The sequence below is a fragment of the Camponotus vicinus genome, unplaced genomic scaffold, assembly GCF_025532165.1.
Source record: "Camponotus vicinus isolate PSW18456_S1 unplaced genomic scaffold, iyCamVici1.0 SCAF_4, whole genome shotgun sequence".
NCBI classification, from domain to species: Eukaryota; Metazoa; Arthropoda; class Insecta; order Hymenoptera; family Formicidae; genus Camponotus; species Camponotus vicinus.
In genome coordinates this window covers 18,098,501-18,122,139 of record NW_028141976.1, presented here as the reverse complement: position 1 = coordinate 18,122,139, position 23,639 = coordinate 18,098,501, and the positions used below count along the sequence as shown (strand labels likewise).

The window sequence follows — 23,639 nt, the reverse complement described above, 5'->3', positions numbered from 1 at the left end:
CAATCACCCCGCGGATCCGACGACAAACATGCAACGCAAGAAGCTGTCGTCCTCTTCCCGTCGCCCCTCGTTCCCGCTGTTCTCGAAGCCGACCCTCTCGCGGTTCTTCTCGTCCTACGCCCCACGTACAAACAGAAGATAACGAGAAAACCCTCACGGAATACATCCTCGGTCGAGGATACCTCGGCTGTTTTTTCTTCAAAACTCATCCGTTTCGGGCTATCATGCGTGTGGCACGATCATGTGAGACGATTAGATTAAATCGCAGATGTGTATAAAACATAAGAATTATGCTTCTTCTCTTGGATACAGAAAAGAAAGATCTAACACGAATATTTCATTTTTGCAGACAATCGCGCAAGTGACTATTAGAAATAATATCTAATAATAATTGAGAGCGCTGGAAAAAATTTTGGTACATATAAAATATTAATAGTACTTTACAAGTAATATCTGAATAAAATATTATATCATAAGAGAATTAGAAAATTTTGTTAAAAATGTGTTTCTTATACAGGGTGACCCATTTTAACTTAGGCAGCCAAATAACTCGAAAAATAAGCAAGATAGAGAAAAATGTTTTAGACAAAAGTTGTATGGTTTCGAGGGGGCCATAAGATGGTATCATTGGTTTGACCTTGAAGAGTCATTTGAAGGTCACGTGAAGGTCACTTCAATTTTTTTAAATGGAATACCCTATATATTTTTGTACATTCTTGTAGCTTATTTCGAGAGCTTTCCAAAACACTATAATTAAGTACCTTTCCGTTAAGTACTTTTTGAGTTATGATGCTTGAAATAATTTCTTAATTTTACATAAACCGTAAAATATCTTGTAAAATATTCATTTTTCGATTATCTTACCTTAATACTTTTATGTACAAAATAATGAGAGGAATCAATTGGTGTAAAGAAAACACATAGTTGTTTTTAAGAAAAAATATGGAATTGTTAATTGCAAATTACATATTTTTTCTTCGAAACAACTATGTGTTTTCTTTACACCAATTGATTCCTCTCATTATTTTGTACATAAAACTATTAAGGTAAGGTAATCGAAAAATGAATATTTTACAAGATATTTTACGGTTTATGTAAAATTAAGAAATTATTTCAAGCCTCATAACTCAAAAAGTACTTAACGAAAATGTACTTAATTATAGTGTTTTGGAAAGCTCTCGAGATGAGCTACAAGAATGTACAAAAATATATAGGATGTTCCATTTAAAAAAATTGAAGTGACCTTCACGTGACCTTCAAATGACTCTTCAAGGTCAAACCAATGATACCATCTTATGGCCCCCTCGAAACCATACAACTTTTGTCTAAAACATTTTTCTCTATCTTGCTTATTTTTCGAGTTATTTGGCTGCCTAAGTTAAAATGGGTCACCCTGTATATATTAAAAAATTTTTGCCAATTTAAATCCTAAATTTTAAATTTATATGATTGTGACCGTCAAGACGAAATGGAAAGAATAATAAAATCCGGTTTGAAGAGGGACTGCGAATCATTGTGTTCTCGTTCTGCCTCGATAATTCATCCGCAGCAGCAAAAAAACAAATGCGATTTCGCAAACCAACATATTTGGTTCGTCCTCCCGCGTGCGTCGACATCCCACGACTTGGCGATTGTTCAAAAAATCAATTCTAAGTGTGAACTTAAATCCATCTTCGTTCGTCTTGAATGATTATGACGATTTATAATTATCACTCATCAATGTTATTTAAATTATTCGCAAAAATGATTCGCAAAAAAATTGAAATATTTATTAAATAAAGAGATAGTCATTGTATTAACGTTAAAAAATATCTATAGAGTTTAATAAAATTGTTCTTTTATATTCCACAACAAGCAACCTTTATAAACGCCTGATAAACGTATGAATATGAACGCGATCATGTCACAAAGCTGTATTTGATTTTGCCGAAATCGTCAAAAAGAGGCCGCGACATCTGTCCTGCCAGCAGGCTCCTCGGAACAGTGTCACCTTATTAATATCTCCCCCTTTTTTCAAAAGACCTTTCGATCGCACAAGAGCCTTTATCCGATTCTTGCATCGAGCCCTTGCGCGCAACGTTGGAATCTCTTGGATTGGCGTTTAAACCTGGAACGCGATACGACCGCGGTACGACCGATAAAAAGCGACAGGAATGCGCGGGCAAGCTTCGAGAGAGTCCGATGAGCGAAGGGGTGGGACGTCACCCTTCCGAAACTGGTCAGAGGACACACCGGCCACTGTATCGAGTATTGACTCGATCGGCAAGCAGCTGCCACTTCTTTGTACGATGTCAGAACGCGACTCGGTTCGGATCACGAGCATAGATCGTCGCTCGACTGTGATCTAATCTATGCAAAACTTACGCGTTGCTCTCTCGAACAGGATCTGAGGGATGATGGATCGCGGGATGAACTCTGCAATATACATCGTAATCCTTATCAATCGGTTACCTTCGTAAGATTCACGATGCGCGATATATATTACAGGTTGCTCCGAAATCTGTGCTACATGCTGTGAGATGCTCCGAATTCTCACGATCCTCGTATCGCGATAGAAAGCCCGAGGAAGCTTAATTAGACGACAACCTTGTAAGCCGATCATTGTTAGCGTTTACCGTCTTGCATCTCCGTTTTCTTCGGCATCGCCTCGAAGTGGGCCGCCGAGCTCGGCGTAGGCTTAAGGAGACTCCGTGTCCTTTCCTTCTTCGTGTACATACATCTCTCGCGCGATAGCCGGTCGTTCCTTAATAAGCGGCGGCGTGGCGTGTGGGTGACGCGGCAGCACTTCGGCCTCGTCTCAAACAGAACGAATGTGGGCTCGTGCAAACAACGCTTTCCTATTGCGACCTATGACGCTCCTACACGAACTACCGCGTTTGAACAGGTGTACAGAGTCGTCGAATGACGAGTCGTCGAAACAAAACTCCTCGATAAGCACGACTGTGTTTTCTAAAGGAAACGATAGTCGTAAATACTTCGCGCAATAAGCGAAAGCGACTGTCAAGGATTACCATATGCATACAATGCTCGAATTCGAAAATTTTAATGACTGGAACTGCTGAATATTTTTAGGATATCTGTCAAATTTATATTATAATTTTTCGGATTTTAAATAAAGTATATTAATGTTCCGATATTTCTTTTCGTCTGGCACGAGCTGTTCATCGGCGCGAACCCACACGAGGATTTTGTGCGACGTATCACCAAATATGACACGCACTTTAAGGCGGCCGAACCCACACTTCACGAGCCCACACGTAGCCGCGTTATGAGACGCGCCGCATACGTACATATGTGTGCATAGCACGTAGGTATGCACAGAGTGCTGATCTCTCTTTTTTTTCATTTCTCTCTTCCTTTCTCAGTTGCTTTTGCGCCCGGTAAAAGCAAACTTTGCGAGCGCACACTCGCTTGCACGGAGGTGTTAACGATCGACAATTCGTCCGAGCTGACCATTTTAGTCGCAGGCTGATGATAATTTATCGAACAGATTATAACTAGGTTTTCTCATTCCTTGAAAGGCACGCTTAATATTTCTGATATAAATCTATTTCTGCAAAAAATCTATTTTCACTTTCAAATTTTTATTTCATTTAAAATTTGATACATTTTTATATTAAAGAAAGAGAATAAGTAAATATGTGTATAACAAAAAAATGATACACTTTACATCCACTAGATTGGGGCTTTGCTTCGGATGCGAGATCTTACTTAATTACTTTATCCTTCTCTAAGGGAGAATCAATTTCAAAATAACTTTCTCTTTTATAAATAATTGTGCGCTTTATGGAGATACATTCAGAAATACATGGCTAAGCTCATCCCGATTTAAAATCCGATCATGCAACGGTTCTCGCGAAGGTCCTGCCCGAACTATATTATCCATGAACTAAATTTATCGACAAGCACGAGCGGTGGTATGTCGACATTGATGGGAGCAGCCTCCGTCACGTCCGTGTAATCCCGGAGAAAGAAGCTGGGGCGAAATAAGAGACGCGTCACGATGAAGACAGAAAAAAATACGCGGATGAGAGACGCGAGAATGCGAAGAGAAAAAGAGGATGAGGATGGTGTACATTCGTATCTCGTGTCGCGGGAGAGAGGAAAAGAGAGAGGACACCGAGATAAAGATGGAGACACTCCCACACCTCGTGCCGCGATAAGCCGCGTCACGATGACGGGCGTCGTCGCTGGTGGTAGTGGAACGCACGCGAAGCCCCCGTGTCTGGGTAACGACCCGATCCACGCGCACACACACGGAGACGATCCCACGCAACCAAGGCAACATCGACGTGCGCGCGTCCCACGTTCGCTCTCGAACGACCCACTCTCTCACCTCCGACGTTTCGCGAACGTGCAGCCCGTCGATCAAACGCGCTTCCGAGCTTCTCGCCTGCTGCGAGAGGGCTGGTTGCTGAATTATTTACGCAAAAAAAAAAATAATACGTAATTATCGAATATTATACATGTAGAAAAATAATTTCAAGTTTATGTTTTTTATTACGTCCAGTAAAAGTGCATAGAAGAAGAGAAGTGCATAGAAGAAAATGAGATAGAAGAGATGCCTATTCGATTATGAAGTGATAATTACAAGTTGCTTCCTGAATTTTATTTATCTCGTTTATCTTCTCTGTCTACCTGTCTAGCCACAAAGACCGACACACGGTTGCGCGACCGATGAATGTCGGGAGAGAAGAGCTTGTCAGAAATAGTTCGACCCAGACTGGGCGTCGTCGACTGTCTCGGACGAAATGAGCTGCGGGTACCCGTGTACTTCTTTCTTTTTTATTGAATTCCGCCGGGCGATGTCTATTGTGTTCGACAGAAGCTGATTCACGCGATCATGATGGTCCCGTATTATGAAACGGTCGCATCACGATTTCCCCACGTTGACGGATAATATTGCGAAATATACTTACAATTAACATTATTGTTATTATTTTAATTAGATTTTATCAAGAATATAATTTTTTAATTTAAGTTTTAATGTGACTCTGATACATAAGCTGTAATGCATTAAAATCATGACCTTAAAAATTAACTGATTTATAATCGATATATAAAATTATTTAAAAAAAGATCTTTAAAAATGTGTATCATTTTCACATTTTTCTAAAAAAAATCAGTGATATTTTTTAATAATGTAGCGTCAATTTCAGATCAAGATTGAAAATAAGGAAGCAATTTTTTTCATAAAAGAAAGAGTCATGAAATTGTTTGTCTCTTTGTTTCTCTCTTCCTAACAAGTAGTAAACGATAAAAAGACATGAAACTTTTCTCTTACCGATTATCGCAGCATTTTCAGCTTTGCGAATTTGAAATGGCGCGATTACCAAATATAAGCTATCTCAACAAGTCTTAAAATTTCTTTTAATTATTTAAGATTATAAAGATTCATTAATAGATAATACAGTGTTCTCAACATATGTTCCTAATGATTTTCGTCATCTCAGTTACTTCAAAAATAATGCACAATTATAATGTCTTTTTAATATAGCAAAACTATTATCTCATCGATCGAAATCTCTTGCTGTTCCATTCTTCAAGTAATTTTTTATAAATTAAAGTAGAACTCTATTGAAAGCCACTTTGATTAGAAACCTATAAAAAGTGTGACATTTCGCTCCGAGATAAATTGCCATCCAATTAAGACATCAAGCGCCTTGAAATGAAATGAACCGGTAGAAACGGTAGAGTGGCGAAAAAAAAACAAGATCGATGAAGAAAGAAGAGAAACGAGAGAACGTTAGTGATCGAAAGTGGTGGAAGAGAAGGTGGCACCAAACTTGGAATACACAGCTGCCGCCCAGATTTGCCGGCGGATAATCACGTGGCTTTCCCGCAAATGGCGTACTGGACAAGCACGACCGCATTATCGAACAGTGTTAAAAAAAAGAAAAAAATACGAGATGCATAAGTCGCGTCAGTGCGACATGCGTGAGCGGAATCTTGTAGTAGTCGCTGCCTCGCTTTCGCAAGCGAGCGACTTCGAGAGACTCGATATTGGAATCTTACTGCTGATGATTCGTTTTCAGAGTATCCTAGGTACATCGGGAAATTATTTCGAAAAACTGTTGAATGCTTATCATTGGCCATCACGATTAAATGTTACTTCGAATATTACTTGATGTATGATTGAAATAATTATAGATTTTAACGATACGATTAGAAGATTTTGAAAATTACACGTCAAGAAATCGTGTAGAGATTTGATATGGCAGTACAAGGCTGATTAACAAACAAAAAAAAAAGTAAATTTTTGAAACTACATTACACTCCCAATTAAGATAAGTTTGCCAATTGCTGAGATAAAATGCGATAAAAATCACTGATAGTAAAAAGAAAATAGACTTCTCTTTATTCCATGCACGAATCACGTAAGACATGTTCGATGCGTTTTCCTGTTTATCCAGTTCGTTCAATTGACAAGACCACATGGTGACTCGTGAGGATGACAAAACATGCTTCACATGGCGAATTTGACGTAGTGCGTGGAAAATCAGCGACTCAGCGTCGAATTAATTTCGATTTGAATGTGATTTTGGTCAGAGACGAGTTCGTGGGACCGGATGTAAAAAGTATACCGTGCGGTTTAAGGATAATTCATTCGTTCGCGACGAACAAATGAAAACGAATCTAATTAGCCGTCGAAACGCAAAAATATAAAATATAAACCAATTACGCGTTACATATATGGTATATCTCTCGATATTAAAAATTCGTCCGCTCTTTTCGCCGATTCTCATGACGGAGAGAGAGAGCTCGCTCTTTTGCGCCATTATTCTAAATTTATTTATTATAAAATTATTTATCTCGCAACGAATCGAGATAATAGGTAATAATCCAGCTATAATAATAAAAAAAGAAACAATCTACTTGTATCGCGTATACGATTAAACATTGAAATATTCTAAACTCTCGTGCGGCGTGAGAACGCTCGCTCGCTCAAGTATGCGAGCGGACGTCGGTCGGGACAAACCTCTCGTGAGAGCGCGCGAAGGCTCGCGGAGAAAAGAGCCGCCGGAGAGAAGGAGAAAGAGAGAAAAAGAGAGAGGAAGAAGAGGGAGCGTGTGCTGCCAAAGGTGGTGGCGAACGTGGAGGTGGAAGTGGAGGTGGAGGAAGGAGCTGGGCCCTCTTAGGAGCGACTCGTGAGAGCCGTTCGTCTGGCGGGAGAGAGAGGAGTCGAGAACCCGCTTAATCCCACGCGACGGCTCGTGGCTCCTCGTGGCCGACGCGCGTCGCGTCGCCCCTGCGTCGCCCTCTTTGTCCGGTCGCGAGGAGGCGGGAAGCGGGAAGCGGTGAGAGACGAGGAGAGTGGGATATCCCGGCTTAAGGTCGTCGCGAACGTCCGTGCGACGTGGCGCGGCATGACGCGACCTCGCCGAGCATTTAAATGGAAACGTAAGGTAAACGCGCCAATTAAGGCCGCATTTGGCAGAGCTTTGTGCATTAGCATCACGGGTCGCAGGGGATCGGTGGGAATGTTTTACGCTCGAGTAACCGGGCGCAAATGGACATGCGATCCAATACAAATTGATAAGACTTTATTGTTAATTAAAGAAATATGTTTTTGTGCGGCAGATTGCGGATTTAAGAGGTCGTTTCAGACTTGATAAGGATTTTTTATTTTATTTGTTGCGAAAGAAGTTGTTATACGGCGAAATAATTTAATTGCACGAGAGATATTATTTTCGTCGTAAAGAGAAGATCTTAACTTGAAAATTGTCTAATTTACATATGTATATCGAAAAACGATCGCCAAAAAACGTACTTCGAGTTATGTATATGACGCTATTTGCAACTTAATATAATCGAGGATAATGCTATCGTAAAAAGCGAAAATTATTCCCCGACTCGTCTCATTCGCGTGTAAATGAAGCCACAAATTACTCGTTAAGAATCAGTTTCATCTGACGCGATGACGCGTTAAGTGTCGATTCAGCTGAATCAATATACGGAGGAAAACACATTTTCAATTCTGATTCGCGGTCGGAGATCGCGTGGGCACATCTACGCAGGAAATACTCGCGCGAGGAACCTTGAACGGAAGAGCGAACGCGGCCAATGACACAAAGAATGCCAGTTAACTGCTCACATGATTTATTATCGATTTCTCGAAGCGATATCATTCGTCCAGCATGTTGCGCACTCTCGAACCTGTCGATCGTTAGTTCTTTTATTTCGATCAACGTACTAAGATGCTATTGAATGATAAAATGATAAAAAGATTTTTTTTCTTCTTTAAGATTATATCGATTATAGAGAATAATTATGTTTATAGAAATTATAAAAATTACATTAAAAAAGTTGTACCATCTTCGTTAACGTTTAAAAAAATATTCTTCATATTTCTACGTTTGGGAAATAATTTTTTAACCGAAGCTCTAAGAATATATATATCTTCAAACGATGAAAAATAAATCTAAGGCTCTAGTAAAATGGAAATGAGATTTTTCTTATTTTTACTCTGTTTTCTGCGTTAGTCTCTTGCCCGTTTTTTCCCGCTGTATAAATATCTTGTATGTATCATGACGAGTTTCATCGAGCAGCAAATATTTTCACTGGCGTAGCGTTCTCAATCGGCGGAACGTTCGACTTGCTCGTGAAAATATCGCATCGAAGAGCGAGCCAATCACGCGCAAATATTATCTCCGAGCGAATAAAGAGACTCGGCTGCTCGTCCGGCGCCCACTTTGCGGACTGGTCCCGCGTGCACAATGGCTAAACTAATATTGAAATATTGCCGGACGATTGGGCGCAGGGTGCATTTTTCAACGTCGGACATCGGAGGCGCGCCCGCCTAACAAACGCAGTTGATATACGATCGGCGGGCCCCATATTCACGCACAATGCCGATTGTTAATACGAAATCATTTATTTACACGAGCGCACCCGATCGTCACATAGCATAACGTCGGGCCTTTAAGGCCCGCGCCGATATCTAAACGAGCCTATCGCAATCGAACCGCCGTCCGTAGATTGGATCGCGACGTTGCGCTCAATGAGTTTATACCTTTTGGGACCGTAATGCGATCAAAGGATAAATCGCGAGAGGCAGCTGCGCCGAACACCTCTACCTTCATTGTGCAATATTTATAATCTTTTTTTTAGATTGAAACTTCGCAATCCTCGTCCGACTGGCATATTAGCACGAGTTAATATTAAACAAAGATATATTCGACCCATGAATTTATTTGAATTTCAATACGCGTTTAATTGAACGCGAGAAATAAGCAAAATGTTTTTTTATTTTTTGATATCTGGATGCTATCAATGATATACGATTATATTGTAAAAGTAGCGAATTCTTGATTGTCCAGCAAAGTATCGTCGACAGCAAGGGCGGACGAATTTCTAATATCGACCTGTATACCATATATGTAGCGCATAATTGATCATATAGATATACGCACGCACACGCACGAGTCGACCGCACATGCCCACGTGTGCGAAGAGAGAGAAAAGGAAAGAGCCATGGGCGGAAATTGAGAACGTTGGTGGAACTTCTGAGGTGAGTTAACTACACTATCACGCAGGAAGATGTAGAAACACGTTGCATGTTATATCATAATGTTATATCATAATTTCAAGCTACTTTTCCCCTAGTTAATTTCTTTCTAAAATTATTTTAACGATAAAAAGACAGAATTTTGTGGATAAACACATTGCATCATTTCTGTACTTATACTGTCTCGGCGCAACGCCAGGAAATTTTCCGGATTTCCCAAATTATTTCTGCCAGATTTTCCGCGTTTCTCTAGCAGAGTTTCTCTAGCAGACGCGATAAGCATGTTCGAAGTTATGGCTATCGCTCGCGATGCGCCGCGAAAACGAAATTTCCGCCACTGCGTCATAATTCATTCGTTTTGGATTCGTGCCAGGTCGCACGTTCGCAGGCACGCTTACGGTCGTTACGAGGAAAAGCGATTTAGACTCGGCTACCGCTGCCAAACATCGCGTGCGGCTTGCACTTTACGCACGTGCGTAGGCGCCTTTTGGCGCCAATAATAACCGAGGATCGTCTTTTCAGGGTGAAAGCCGTTTCGAGGCGTGCGTCGTGACGCGTTACCTTCCTAAATGCTCCCTATGTGACGAATTCGTATAAATAGTTGCAACGCCTCTTCTCCTTCAGCTGCACTCACCTATATCGTTCGCGTGATTTTATACCGTCCCGAGAGAAGAAAAACGATATATCACGAGCAATTTTTTTAAACAGCAAAAAATATTCGCTAAAATCAAACTGATTAAAGTCAATAATCAAAGAATTTCGCTACTTTATTCAAATTTGTTTAAATTTGTTGTTAACAAAATATTCTCTTTTGCAAAAAAGAGACGACAACTAAACAATATCAATGAAAAATGACCAAGTTCATAGGCTACGACTAGCGAAGAAAGGTTTCGTCAACGCGAATCGTTATTCCGTCGTCGCTGGCGAAGATCCAGTGACGACATAATAACGGATGACTCTGCCACACTCTGGATACCCACGCGCACTTGACCGCTACTGGCCCAGGGCCTACCGCAGTCGTTCGCAATAATAAGGCCCGGAATAAGTTATTATGCACCCTCATATACCCGATGCTGACTCTTCAACCGCGCGTTTCATGGACACCTCTGCGAATGTATAGGTCAACGTGCGTGTACGCATTCACGCATAAATACGCACTGGATGTATTCGGGGTGTCCAATAATGACACACGCGACGTAATAACTTAATATGAATAATAACAACTTCACTCGGTAAATATCAGTCATCCAAAAATATATATATAATGTTAAACTTTATAGCATTTGCATACAATTTATATATCTGTACAATGTGTACAACGTCAATTTTTTTGGAATAAAAAATTACTATATTGTTAAATTTTTTAAACCGTCTTTGTAATCGTCCTGAAAAATACCAAGCGTTATTCGTGATATTTACAGAGCACCCTATGTATTCGCAAAAAGAGGCGTATACTAATTACGAGTGGTGACCAAGGATTTGAATTGTACGTTCAGCGAGGGAAAGGGATCGTGGGCAGTTCTGTAGAGAGGGTATAATTTTGTAAGTCCCAGAGATGAGTCGCCGTTGCCCGTGCTTATAAATTCCACGGTGGCTTTCGCTGCTACTAATTGACCCGTTCGTTGTCGTTCCCGCGCCCGGTCGTTAGCGCTACGAAGAATATCCTCGAGCAAATTAAAAGCTGTCCCCGCGCCCTCGTCCACTCCGGCTGCATCTTAATCGCACCATCTCGAAAATCTTGACGAAAATCGCCGAAAATCGCCAAGGCCGAGCAATCGCGCGGCTCCTCCATTGTTCGCACCGGTGGGCTAATAAAAATTCGCAATGGTGTGCGCCGTGGCGAAACGCCAATCAACGGAGACGTATAATCAAGCTACAGCAAATAAAGCACCAGCTATAAGAAGAGACCGAAATATTAAATTGGTCTAGATTAAGACCCTGGCTGCGCTTTCGTTGCGCGAGAAGCGGTTGCCTACTGTGCACAACCCGGTGATTATCCTCGGCGTGGGATCGAGCCACCGAAAAATTGGCATCGAAATATCGCAAGACAGTTTTACGACGGCCGACTGGTCCGATGTAATTGCCACGAATATCTAGAAAAGAGATCAATGAGAGAAAAACCTGCGCGAGAATAAAATTATGATGCGAAAGAGTCGTCTTCCCGGATATTACGCGAAACTGTACTTCTTTTTTATACCTATCTGCGTCTGTACTAGTAATTAAAACTTTTTAATGCTGTATTTAACATTCAAGAATTCTCGACGACAGTTTCAATCTTCGATTAAATTATCGCGTTAGTAGCATAATTACTCGTCCGACAATTATACATCTCGTAAAAACTCGCAAAGAAACCTGTCGAGCAGTCGTAATACATTTCTTCATGAATATCTTGGATGTGCAGGTGCATTTAAATGTCACGCGTGTACACCAATAAACGTAACTCGCGTATCAAGAACGACCCGTAAGGGAAAACGAATTCCCTCGTGTATTTGATATTAATTCCACAGCCGAGACCTCAGCACACGTCGGGGGGTAAAAAGTTAATTAAAACACGGTTATCTGCCGTCGTTTCATCTGTTTGTTCATTAATAGTAGCCCGGCGTGTCCAATCCATTGATTGGGCCGCGCTATGCCACCCGATGGCGATCCACCGATGGAATAAGAGTCAATCGAGAAGTAATTAAGTGGGCTCTCCGAAAGAGGGATCTCGCGCGCGAGTAGTCCTCGATCGTAGAGTAGACAACTTCGAAATTATCGAACGGCCGAAAAAAAATCTCTTTGTGGCGAAGCGAACGAAACCCGCGATCTTTATCGCGGCTACGCACCATGAATATTTATACGCGACAATCTGACGCGAGCGGCCAATATGTTACACGTCGTGCGACTTTGCGTCGCGATCACCGGCGGTAGATACCGAAGGGCTGTTGTCAAAATCGCCGCGATAAATCCCTTCGCGTCTGACGAGTCGATTAACGCCGGATCTTTATACGATTCGACGATTAGACTGCCGAGAAGCGGCGGGACGATAACTGCTACCTTGATTGCTTATTTATTCCGCTTCGATTTCTTAACTCCTTCGCCTACGAAGAAATCTGTGAGGGAGAGAAATTGTATTTGATAATACATATTTGTCACGTTGAAAAGGATAGTAAGCTTGCTTAACCATCTTATAGAAAAAAAATCTCGCTATATAAATTAAATTTTCATTGATACTCCATTATGGAATTGATTCGCGTGCAGAATATTCAAAAGATGGCTTCAGACAGCGGTAAAGAATAAATCGAATATTGACATTCCGTGCAAGACCAATTATGGTCCTGCCCGGTTGATTAGAATTTTACGCAATTACGCGCCATCATCTTTATGATATTGAATATATGATAATATACATGTATGGTGGAGCGATTTTTATAGCCACGTTTAGCATAATGTAATTTTTGCTGACACATTGTATAAAGTATTATAATATTTACATCACTCAAGATTTATCGTTGACTGCCTCTTTTTAAAAAGAACTTTATGACGTTTCAAACATACACGCAGAGAGCATACATGATTACTTTAAATCTATTTTTATGTATTTTTTTGCAAGAGAATTCGAGAGGATTTTATTGACAGGACGACGAGAAGAATGTATGTATATCGATCACGCCACAAGAATTCTCGGAACATTAAATTTTTATTTGAGTTACTCGAGTGTACGTACATTAGTCCGACTGCCCTTCGAAAGGTATCTACCCTCGAGCGAGTTCCTCTGGAATCTCCAACAAGAAATGTCCCTTACCGAAATGTCTCTGCGTTTGCGAACGCAGGAGAAAAATGAAGAAGAGGCCGAGAGAAGGAGATCTCTTCAGACCTGCAGGACACGTCTCGGACTCGAATAAGCGATCCCGGCAACGTTCGGCTCCGAGGAGCGAGACCAAATTTGGGAGCATTGCGAGGGCCACTGGGCGGACAGCTGTTTCCTAGGGTCGCGGCCGTCAGGAGCATCGAGAAACAACAAGACAATTCCGTATGATTTATATTTATGAGCACTCCGGCATTTAATAGCTGCCGCTCGCGCTCGCGCTCGTTGCATTCGCCGGGAAGGCCGCGCCGACGGGTCGACCGGGGCCTCGTTTCCAGAGCATACGAGACGTCAGCGAACTCCATGTAAGAGCTCGCATGAGACGTCGCAGTTAATCTCTTCCTCGTTTCGCGGGAGGCGCGACGGCGAAGGGGCGTTACGCCGCGAACGTTTAAATTGAAGCGCTATTCAGCGCCTGACGCGATTAGTACACTCCGCTTTGCCTTCACGCGTCTAACACCTTCGGAAAGCCGATGAGGGAGCTCGCGTTCATTATTCTAACGAAATGAATGGTGATGATTTCTTTCATCATTAACATTTACGAGCAACGAGCACGCTTATTCACGCTTATTCGATCGACGTTAGAAGTGAGGCACAGATGTTTTCGATTGCGTTAGATAAGTGACGGAACATTTTTCTTACACGCTAGAGACTCGGTTATTAATGCTTTTGTTTCTTCCTACGTGCAGTATGAAAAAATGTTTAGCGAGAAAAATTAAATTTGAAACAATAGAATGTCAAATAATCCATGTTTTATTAAAGATTGGCAAATTAAAAATGTGATCATTGTTATTATACACTTTTCCTTTTTATAAAAATTTTTCTTAAATGATACAGATTATTGCTCCTCGTTGATTTATTTCAAACAATAATTCTTCGCATATGAAAATCGCACAATGAATTATTTTATTTCTCTTTTACATCTACTCTTAATAATTATATAAAGGCAACTGTGTCGGTATTTTAATTGTAATACAATCGTAGTACTAATTTCCAGGCCAGTGAGCATAAGATTCATGCAAATAAATACAATGACACATCTTTACAAGAAGCAATCGTGTTCTTTTGAATATGCAACTTTCGTGTAGATAAGAGATAAAATTAAGCTGTTGGTTGCGCCGACTCGTTTAAATGTTGCGCGAGATATTTGCATTGACAACGGGTTGCCGAGATGGCTTTCGACTCTTCCCGACGGCGCAAGTCATTACCTCGAGGCAGCGATTGCCTGTCATTCACTATTACAATACGAACGTCCGCCGGGCGAATACATCTTTTCCGATACTGCGCATTGAAAAATATTTTTATGTGCCTCGCGCACGTGTACGCTCGACGCGTAATGACGGCCGCGAGATTTCTTTTCAAAGTTCTTTCTCCCTCATGTTTTCGTTGGAGCATCGGTCAATGCAACGGTCGCTGCACATTGGTGGTGCAGAGAAGACGCGCGAGCAAACCGAGTATCGCGCGACGTTATTGTCTCATCGATACACCTGCCGTCTTCCAGCGTGCATACGCCTCCGCTGGTCGTCATCGTTTTATAAAAAAGGAGCACCATGAGAGAGAGAGGCAGGAGAGGGTCGGAAATTTCGATCCGTGGGTTCGATAAAGCGGAGCACGAACTGTTCGATAGACATCTCCAAGATATCCCCCTCTCTCCCCCCGCAAGGAATCTCCCCCACACTCGACATAATAAAACGCGGGCCCTCCCGCCCGATATCGAATCGAGCGGGACAAGTTCGAGAGCAGGCATTGAGCGTCAATCAGGGAAAGTGATTTGTAAAGGAACAAGCGCGCCATGTGAAATCGGGCATGCATACGCAACGCGGCGCGCGCGTTTCCTCGGCTTCGATTACGGAGCTACACGTATGTGTACGTGTGTATACGGTTGCTTTAAATTATAAAACCAATTTCCGCCCTGGGAATCGAGGTCGCGGAGGTCGCGGAGGTGCATAATAACGAGGCGGATGCAAGTGCGCGCCGGCTTTCTTCTGTCCCCGAGGATCTGTCCCGGCTATTAAAGGACGCTGCATGCAAATAAAGGTATCCCTTTCCAGCACGAGGGTTTTCGATGGCGACAGCCTGCGCGGACCTGCTGTGTACCTGCTTCTTTGGTGGCACAAGAGGGACCTAATTTCAGAGACGTGAATCCCAAGGAAACGCTATACGCGATGGGTAATTTAATGAAAAAGTGAAGAATATTGTATAGTTTATATTCTTATTTTTTTTAATTTTTTTTCAAGAAAGAATCTCTAATATTAAATCTCAAAAAACAAACACATTTAATTTATATTTATTTTGTTTCCTTTTTACTTTGATATTAAAATAAATTAACTTTGAAGATCAACTTTTGTTAAAAAATTAATTAAATTATTAGAATAATTTCTACATTTCTAAAATTATAATCTTTTAAATTATTATAATAATAATCAACTAGTAAATTATATCATAATATCATTTTGTATATAATAAGTTAAAAATGTTAAAATATTAAAACAATCTATGCCATCCTTAACGAAGTTCTTGCTCCTAACGATGACAATTAGAATAACGAATTCCATGAATCTACAGTGTTTAACGCTGGCTCGCTAATTACGAGTTTTAGCAGGTAACGCGATACCGAGGAAACCGCGGATCGACAGAACTTTCGGAATGACGCCCTTAATACCGACGTTCTGCGCTTAATTAATGTTGTCACGGAAGAGCTTACGGCGCGCGTTGCATTCCGTTGCTGTCTGACATCGACACGTTTCTTTGCTACGCTCGAGCGATCCAGTCCGACGCCTTTCTCTCGTTTGTCGACGAATCGCTGATTAGCGAGCGTGACTTCTTTTACGATTTCTTACGCTCGAGAGCCTCGTGTTCAAATTCTGATGAAAAATGCGCCAGTATCGGCGCACAAATGAGCTTTCTCTCTCGAAGACATATTTGTAAAATTATGGAAAATTAGTAATGATTAGCGAAATATACTGTAGAACGAAGAAGCGATGTAAAATGTTATGATTATACAACAGCACAAGGATTCGGATCTTAATTCTTGTCGGTACGAGATGTAAGATACCAAACAGATCGCGGCTACGTTGTTCCGAGAAAGGTGTAGGGTATTAAATTAATGCGCGTTCAAATTTACACATCCAAACACAAGGTGCGTATTCGAGATTAATGTAGTCGTGCCATCGTGATAAAAACGAATAGAAGCCGCATTCGAATCGGCAGCACGAAAAAGGATGCTGGACGCACCATCTCTCGCGCGCGAAAAAAAATAAACGCGCGTAAGATGATACCGTGGTAACGTCTTGATTTAACGAGTCGCAGATACAAGATTGCAATCAGAGCACAGAGAGTTTGCACCTGGGGCCGGAGGCATCGATCGAGATCGTTCATTGCTGTGTGTCATGCGCTCGCTCGCCTTTACGGTTACTTTTAACAGCCCTCGATACTCTCGCACAGTGATCATCAACTTTTTCCATCACTGGAGCACGACACCGTACGACTCCATAGGTGCACCTGTCTGAACTCTTGCGCGAAACCTCGAACTGCTGCTTAAATTAAAAATATTTCCACGCCAATATTTGATTATGATGTAGAAAAGAATTAAAATAGTAATAATTCAAGTGGCAAATGTATAATTAAACGCCGCTATTGGACATTTAAATTAAGCAACAGAGTGAATAATAGGCGATCGTTGCCCCCAGGTAATGACTTGCGCCGTCGAAGAGCCATTTTGGCGGCACGCTGTCAATGCAAATATCTCGCGCAACATTTAAACGCTTTGAGCATCGGCCAGCTGGTACGTCCGACTTGATAACATATTTTAGTCAAGGTATTCGTCCACGACCACACACGCACGCGCTGCGGGTGCATATTGTAAAAATGGCCCTCTTCGACATCCTCGCGCGCGCCCGATCGCCCCGGAATTGATTGACATGTTGTCTAATAACGTCTAATAATAATGTATATTTTTTGGACCACCAACATATCCCGATAAATATGCTGTCCAAGGTCCATCCACGCGGGCCAAATCCGCAACGGTTAATGACTCGCTCCTCGACCGGCAATTTACCCCGCTACGGAGGCAGAAACTGTCTCCAGGGTACACGTGCCCTTCGTCAGTAATCATATATTAGGGGACCACGGTTGATTTGCACGCACGATGGATGGGCCAACCGCCAAGATTTAGGACCTGTGCGTCATTACACGGTGCTATTCATTCAAAATTTTACCTCTGGAGGAAAGAAATTGATAATTTTATTCTATTATGACGTTTAATTAATTTAATTAATTTAAAATAAAATACTTTACAAATATAATAATAGATTGAATAATCGAACAATTTTATATCAATACATTTTGTGTGACGATAATAATTAACAAAGGAAAACATGAACGACAAACAAAAGAATTTAAACTTTAAATAAAATTCAAAGTGTTATTTCTTGGAATATGTTGCAGCTTAGCAATGATATCCGCGATTCGACAACAGGTCGCAAACAATTGAATAATGGTTATTAAAATACGATTTATTTTCTTAAATTAGACGATAACATCGCCAGAAGAAACGTTCAGCATCGAATATGCGTTTTCAACAATCTTTTATAATAGGGGAAAGGCGGGTAGTCCCGGACAGCGGGTAACTCCGGACATTTTAATATCTCTAATACTAAACTGCTTAAAAAAACAAATGACACGTTAAAACATGTCTGTCTCAGCACATGAACAATTGCAAATCAGTAATAATATGTACGCCAAGCGGATCAGATGTTATAATCAGTTTTATTCCCGTTAAGAGTGATATTACGACACCCATCAAATTTTGTCGATGCTTATTGTTCATTAAAAGTAAGTGCTGTTACATGTCTGATTGATTTTAATATTAATAATTAAATATAATTTAAGATTCTTATACATTTAATTAATTTTTTTTACATTACACAATTAATTAATAAATATATTAGATCAAGTCAATCGGGTATCCCCGGACATTAATATAGCGGGTATCTCCCGACATATTTATTAACTTTAAATTATAAAAATAATACATTTTATTGTTGTAATTATCAGTTTATACTATTTAATGTACTAAATAATATGAATGTATTTATTTTAGATACAATTATAAAAATGCCAAAATTTAAGGGACGGACTACCAATAGAGGCAAGTGGAAAATGAAGTTAATATAAAAGAAGCAATTATATGTGTTATAGAAAAAAAGTTAACAATAAGATTAGCTGCTGAAAAATATGACATGCCACGTAGCACTTTGCAGGATCGAATAAAAGCATTAAAGAGTGGTCAAGAAGTAATTTTTAAACCAAAATTAGGCCGATTTGAATCTACTTTTAATGAAAATTTTTCATTGCAACTTTACAATCATGTCAAAGATCTAGACAATCGCCTCATGCCATTGACTAGATTAGAATTTTTAAAACTAGCTTTTGATTTGGCAGAACATTTAAAAATCCCGAACATCAAGACACTCAATGCATTGCTTGCGGAGAAACCTTCGAAGAAAACTGGATCCAATGTAATAAATGCAAAGAATGGGCACACAAAGAATGCGTAGACATTGATCCTTCAAATATATATTTTTATTGTGACGTTTGTAAGAACAAAGAACGAATAGATAAGTTGTTGAAATATATGTCCGGGGCTACCCGCCATTTTTTAACTGCTCACAAATAGCAGTAATAAGTTATTGATTTTTTTTTCTAAGATAGTTTAAGAAAAATGTTCTATTCTTTGTTAATAAGAAATCAAAAAAGTTCAAAGTTTATTTTGCAAAAGAGTAATTTAATTAAAATCTGTTGATTATATATTATTTTATGCGTTTTATTTAAGTGTCCGGGGCTACCCGCCTTTCCCCTATAGTAAATATGTATATATGATTTTCATACTTTCTACAATAAAACTAATAAAAAAATAGATCTTTTTCATATAAGATAACATTAAAAAAAAGTTAAAAATTAACATACAGGGTGAGTCAAAAGTATGTTTTAAAAATTTGTGAGCGTGTTCCTGGATAAAAAGGAAGAACAAATGTTCATATGAACATATGGTCGCAAATGCTTTGTTGTCGAGATAATGGACATAAATCAGCAGTATCAAATAATGCTTTATTTGAACGAAAAAAAACAAACAACAATAACAAAATTGTAAACGTTCAAATAAAGCATTATTTGATACTGCTGATTTATGTCCATTATCTCGACAACAAAGCATTTGCGACCATATGTTCATATGAACATTTGTTCTTCCTTTTTATCCAGGAACACGCTCACAAATTTTTAAAACATACTTTTGACTCATCCTGTATATTGAAAAAAAAAACTTGAAGATAATGTGAGTTCTCTTTAACAATATTTTCTAACAGAATCTTTCCACACAAAAGAACTGATTTTGCACGGCGTAAAATCTTGAGAGATACAGATATTTTCTAAGACACGTAGCAAGTAGAAATATACATTCCTCTGGAAATAGTATGCGATAAAAGATATGCGAGGTGCCACGTTCATCATACATCTCACAAACAACGTTATCCTCCGTCAAGGGTAATTAGATACAGCTCTTTCTACAGCTTGTCTTGCACGTATGTGCGTTGCGGTTGAAAAACTTGGACGAATATCTTAACGCTTCGACAATGTGGCGAAGCACGTCGTGCGTTTCAGATCTGCCGCGCTTAAATAAAGTATCCTCGAGAGGTATTATGTTCCACGAGACAGCTTTCCACGGTACAGTTTTTCAAAAAATCGGCCTAGAAGGCAGCGCTGCCTGCTCTGCCTCTGTTCGTGCTGCCTTTTCTGTGAAACACATGCTGTACCTAGAATTAGGGTTCTTCCGGCTTTTTCTCGTTCTTTTTTTTTTTAACGTGAACGAAGTATCAATTGTGGAGAAGTGCAAACTGTCGTCTTTCATTTAAATTGGAAGAATAAAAAGATTATCTTCGACGCTCTTTTTATTCTTCCAATTGAAATGCTAGCCATAACTTTACAAATTCGGAAGCCTGGCGAATATACAGAACCACAATGCTATGGTTTTCTTTCTTGGCAAATGTACGCCTGACGCTTCTCAATATTTGCAAGACACATAGAAAATAGAAAAGTTTTACAGTTAATATTCTTTTATATTTTAATTTATTTTATGTCAAGTCGCAGTCGCATACAAAGTCTTTACACATACAATTTAAAAAAAAATCGACTTTCAAGTTCTATTTTTAGTGAAAACTATGTGCAATAGACATTAAAAAGTCTACTGTAGGGACTAATTTTTTGCGGTCGACAAGTGAAATGAAAAAAGTCTGGGAAAGCTAAGCGGAAACAGTGTCGGCACACAATGCAATGTCGGGCACGCCCTCTTTACAACTCTTCCGCTTACCCCCGAACCTCCGACAGGAAGATCGCAATTTCTCGGATCCAACGGCCCGGGGATAGCAGGAATCGCGCCAGTGTGGTCTTCCATTCCGGCAGACGTCCGCCCCACGCGACCTCAATTTATTCGACACCTCCCCTCGCCTTCAGCGCTCGGAAACTGCTCTGGATCTTTTCGATACGAGCCGAACGGAGCGCGTCGAGATTGAAAAGAGAGGCGAGCGAAGGCTCAGCTGAGAGCAGAGCGCGAGCGCGAGCGCGATCGTAACAGAGTTATTATGCTAATGAAAGACGAATCCTAATTACGGTTAACGTATCTCCCGTTCGATCGTCGATCTTATATCGTCGTGTGCACCGTGAGTTTTAAGCGTTTTTCAAGAGTCGTCGCACGACTGGGAATTAAATCAAAATTCGGACGAACGACGAGAAATTATGACACGCGACATGACGCATACGTGCTCATTATGATAATTATGCACCATCGACTGCTTATTGATTATGATCGTCAAAGACTTTTAATAATGTACTCATATGTATCATAAACCTAAAAAAATGATATCTTCGCGCGTAGAAAAAGATAAATTGTATAAAATTGTAGTAATATTATGGCCCCGTTATTGATATTAATTTTCAATATTTCCGAGCGAAACGATTGCTAGATGATCTGAATGGTGATTTTTTAAGAAGACTAACATTTTGCCGTGAATTAAAACAAACAGAGCATTATTAAGAGTTAACGATTAAGTCACGCAAAGAAAAACAATCATTCGAACATTCGCAACATAAGCATTCATAAAATACATGACAAAAAGCATCGATCACCGATCTTAGTATCTATCCGGAATAATCATCCAGTTCCGGAAATCTTGATGCATAATACTATAAATATTTTTAACAATTCCTTATATTAAAAAAAAAGAAATTTTATAATAATTTTGTACATAATTTTCATCAAAATAAAATAAAAATGAGAACAATTTTATGTAGCATAATTTAAATGTGTTAAATAAAATATAGATAGTATGCACGAAATCATAAACCAACATTTGTAATTAAACGTTAGCTTCTTACCCAGGCAAAAATGATCCAGGCGAACGTATCCTTGACGCGAGAGCGAGATCTCTCCGTCCGTCGATGCCACCCAAGTTTTAATGCCTACTCTTGCGAGGCAAAAGCGCAGGGGTGTGTCCGCACCTGTACCTTGAATTAGGCCAATTCAAATTTTAATCGGTCCGCCACCCAGGGCGCATCGCGCGGCTTCCAGGAGCCGCCACCGTGACCCTCCCGCAGAATCAATCGCTATATCATTTTATTCGCGTCAATTAGCTCGATCGAGTTAATTGCCTGCGCCAGGCTCACACGCGACATTCAGGATAAATCGCAATCTTGGAATAACGAAGAACGGCATGCAAAACATTTTTTCATGGCACAGACTATATCTCTTCATTAGCATTCATCTAGATAAAGGCCAAGAAAAAGTGTTGGGAAGAGGGTGGTCAGCTTGCGTATCTGAAGTTGAAGTAACGCGAAGCGAAATGACGAAAAAAGATAAAAGAAGCGAACGCGCTCTGCTTCTCCCGTCGATCGTAACGCGTCGATGAGAAAGTAATCACACGAACGGCCGTGTTCGTAATTGCTGGAGGAGATATTGATTAGCGAAGCGGCTCTCCTATCGCCGCCGCAAAAAACGGCTATACCACGCCACGATAAATCCGCATCGCCGAAATATTAAACAAGCGATAATTGCGTTTAATGTTGCGGCGCCCTCGCCCTCGGCTCGCTTATTTGAAAAATTGAGTCATTACGCGTTTCTCGCCGTTACCACGTCGAGTTAACGACGTACCGCTTCGAGGCGGTACCTAGTCTCAATACTGCCTTTGTTCTCCAGCCAACACGTATACACACGCCATGAAAAAACTCCAACCATGGCGAAACCGTGATTATAAAGTGACCGTTCGAGAATAAGCAAGAAAATTGTTATTTCAAAATTACGATGTTTTCATATACGCGCTTAATTTGATGAAGAGAGCATGAGAAAAATTATTTTCGCGCATTACATATGTTAATAAAAAATATTTGTAAATAAAACATGAGATGATTTTTCCCGATTTAAATATCATGGATCCTTCGTCAAAATTATTATTTATGATAAAGTAGCTAAAAAATATACTAGTGATTTTATGCTTGACACGTGGATCTTGTAGAATTTTCTTCTCCTAATACTATTCTTAAGCCTCCGTTTTTCATGATTCATCAACTCGAGGTTCGTGAAAAACCAACAGTTCAGTAATGATTTTGCAAAAATAACATTGGTTACACGCAGAGACGTGCGCCCTGCTTTATAGCATCCTAAATTAAGACCTTCTTCCGCTGCTGCCTATCCCCGCCGCTGAACAACCCGAATGTCCCGCAGGACGGTCTCTCCCGCAATTTGGCGAAATTACAGGGTGGCGCGGCATTGATTAAGGAAGAAAGAGGAGGGGGGAGGGAGAGGAACGATTAAACAATCTAGGCCTCCCTGGTAGAACTTCTGGGAGGGCGCTGTGTTTTCTCTACCGAACGCAGCTTGTCTATTCGCGTTGCGCGCACTCTCCACCTCTTGGTCCTTGCTCTCTTTCCTTCTTCTTGGCGAGGAGCGCCCGACTCGCGCAGGCAGATGATCGCCTTCAGGCTATGCACTCAAAATGAAGCAGTTATACGACCGAACTAATAACATATTTAGGAGGGCGAGCGTATCCCCACCCAGGATATCTCCCGCGACCTCCCAAGACGGGCACGCTTCCAGGGCGCGCGTCGCGTCTCAAGTTGGATCCAGGATAAGCACGAGATCGATTTTTTCATGTATATGTATGTGCGTGTGTGATTATGTGTATGAAGAAGAAAATTTCTTGAAATAAAAATTTGATCATTCTAGAAGAATATTAA

The 23,639-nt window shown here is 40.5% G+C and overlaps 1 long non-coding RNA gene across 1 annotated transcript in view; it reads right to left on the bottom strand.

The window, feature by feature from the left end:
• The window catches only part of LOC145970899 (uncharacterized), a 174,207-nt gene that overhangs the window by 73,478 nt on the left and 77,090 nt on the right, over positions 1–23,639 (bottom strand). The window lies entirely within an intron of this gene.